This window comes from Diabrotica virgifera, chromosome 4 (assembly GCF_917563875.1).
Source record: "Diabrotica virgifera virgifera chromosome 4, PGI_DIABVI_V3a".
NCBI lineage: Eukaryota > Metazoa > Arthropoda > Insecta > Coleoptera > Chrysomelidae > Diabrotica > Diabrotica virgifera.
In genome coordinates this window covers 103,246,513-103,249,409 of record NC_065446.1, presented here as the reverse complement: position 1 = coordinate 103,249,409, position 2,897 = coordinate 103,246,513, and positions in this window count along the sequence as shown.

The following is a 2,897-nucleotide window of genomic DNA, read 5'->3' as shown; positions in this document are numbered from 1 at the left end:
ACTAGGCATTAGCAAACTGCCATATTAATACTATCAAAATTCTGTTGCTCTACTTCTTCATTTTTTGTAATACGATAGTGATAATGCGTCTAGGTTTTCTTGACCCTTTGATCTTCAATATATGTATCTTTATTCTGTTTAAAACCAAAAAAGACCTCTCGCCTGACGCATTAGAAATTGGTATCGTCAAATAAATTTGCAGTAAAGTTAAAAATTTGCAAAAGTTGCCTTTACATCCTGGATGACACCAAATTTTCAAATATTTATTCAAATTTTGGCATAACGTTATAAAATGAATACTTTCATTATGTAAGTTCTCTTTGGTTTCATCAACGTCTTTTTTATATTCCTCGCATAAAATATTTTTGACTTCTTTATTTAGCGTAAAAAACATCTAACAGCTGATCTGAACATCTTTGTATCATTATATTTTCTTTAAAATATCTTAAGAAATATTGTGGCATATAACATTAAATAGGTACTTCAATTCTGAATATCTCTTGCTCCTTTAAAATTGTTTCACGTTCAACTGCTTCATCGAAAAATGTTTTTTTCTTTGTTTTTTGAAGGCCGATTCTATAGAATATGTTTGAGATTATTGCCTTCACAAAGAAATATTTTTGGCTTCTAGTTCAATTTCGCTTAATTTATTTCTTACGTCTTCAACAAAGATCAAATGTCATTAATTCTACTCCAATTGGCACGTTCAAGTCCACAGTTTCTAACGTTTTGCTTGTTGGATTCACTCGTTTTAAAATCATTGCCCAAATCCAGTGTCAATAGAGTATCCAAGTTAATCTGTCTCAAATGTATCCATTTTATTATGCAGTGCCTTGGGTTCACTTCTAACTGCTGATTTTTTGTCTCTATTATTGCCATACTGAAAAAATATGTTTGATGGATCCGTAGTTTTTAAGTAAAGCATTTACAGCGTCAACAGTTTCTACATGTTTTGTTTTCATCGCTTCCAGGAATTCATTGCAAGTTTGGTCAGACAGATAGCTAACTGAACCTTTTTCTTTATTCGCATTCCGCTGTAAATGCTGAACTAAGAAGTTGCCAAAAGCAAAGTATACAAGACAACTTAAGTAATTTCCCTTATGACGACTCGTTAAATTCTCATGGGATCAACGAAAAGCTAGTCCTTGAGAAGCAAGTAATTTAATGGTGACAACAACTCTTCTTGGGACCTTTACTCAATAGTCAGCTTCGCGTTCTACTTGCTCTTTCAAGCCAGCGTCTAAAACTCCAATTTAACTGATGATCCATCCAACTTCAACTGATGATCTTGTTATTAATACCATAGAGTTCCTAACCATAGAGTTCAGATGAAATTTACTTTCTTCGTGAGATTTGAGTAAACTATTCAAATATTTCCAGTGGGTAAAATATTTCCAAAATCAGTTAAACTATTTTTTCAATTGAAAATAATTTGCACGGGTAACAATAAACAGCTTTAACACTTCTCTTTGCCTCCATTGGGTTTTACTATATAAGAGTTGCTTTCATTTAATCTTCTATAATAAGCTTTGTCTCCAGCTTCATACATTTTTTTACAATTTTCTAAGGAATCGCTCTTTGGTTTAAAAGTTGTCATAGTTCTTATTTATCATTCTTAAAATCAGACCATATCGAAATCGCAGGTATTTCGTAGTCTTTTTCTTTATTTAAAAAATATGGTCCTCGATTATTTATTATTTAGCGGACTTTAATTTGTTATTAATAAAAGAAAGGGTCCCTACGGGCCCTTCCAAGCGCCCAATGGATAAAACGGCACTGCTTTAGTAGCAATTCCAAAGAAGCACAACACCAGTGACTGAGAAGATCATCGCCTAAGCAGCTTCATGAGCCACGTACACAAAGAGTTCTTAAAAGTTATTCATAAGCTGATTTATCTTCTTACAGTACTGTATCCTTAAGGACGTTGGCCATTACATTTGCCCATTTAATCTTATTTGCAGCCATCCTGAATATTTCTATAGAGGTCATGTTCGTCCATTGTCATAGGTTTTACAGCCAAGAGTTACGCTATTGATTTTGCCTTCGATTATAAGTTGGAGTAGTTCACACTTTTGATTTCTTACGATATGACCAAAATATTGTGTTTTCCGTTCTTTTATTATAAGAATAAGCTCTCTTTCCTTATTCATCATCCGCAAGACTTCCGCATTCGTCGTATGGCTCATGTAGGATATTCTGAACATTTTACGGTAACACCAGAGTTCGAATGCTTGTATTCTTTTTTGTGTTGCTTCTGTCATTGTCCAGGCTTCAACACCATAGAGCAAGGTGGAGAAAACATACCACTTAAGTATTCTAGTTCTCAATGAGATACCCAGCTGGCGGTTGCATAGAACTTTTTGCATTTTGTAAAACACTGTACGTGCCTTTTCCAGCCGTGTTCTTATCTTTATTGAGTGGTCCCAAGTTTTATCAAGATTGCTTCCAAGGTACGTTATTCCTGTTACGCTTTCCAGATCTGTTTCGTCGACATTGACCTTTACCCTTCAGTTTTGGTGCTTGCTGATGACCATCGTTTTTGTCTTCTTTGTATTCAATTTCATTCCAAATTCTCTACAGGCCACAGGCTCTATAAAACTCTTCACAAGCGGATTTATAATAAATGGGAAAAGAGAACGAGAGTTGGTGTGAAAAACGGTTTAGGATCACGATGCGAGAGGCACTTTTTGCTTGCAGTTATTGATGCAGAAATGCTATGAACAGAGGAGAGATGTGTTTATCGATGACCAGAAAGCTTTTGACAATATAAAATATGATAGTGTGTTAGTACATGCGTTTAGGGAGAAGGATTTTCAACGGTCTACATATACATATACAGGCATAGACATAGATCGCTAAACCGTAGTCAAGTGTTTGAAAGATGGTCCCTCAGAAGG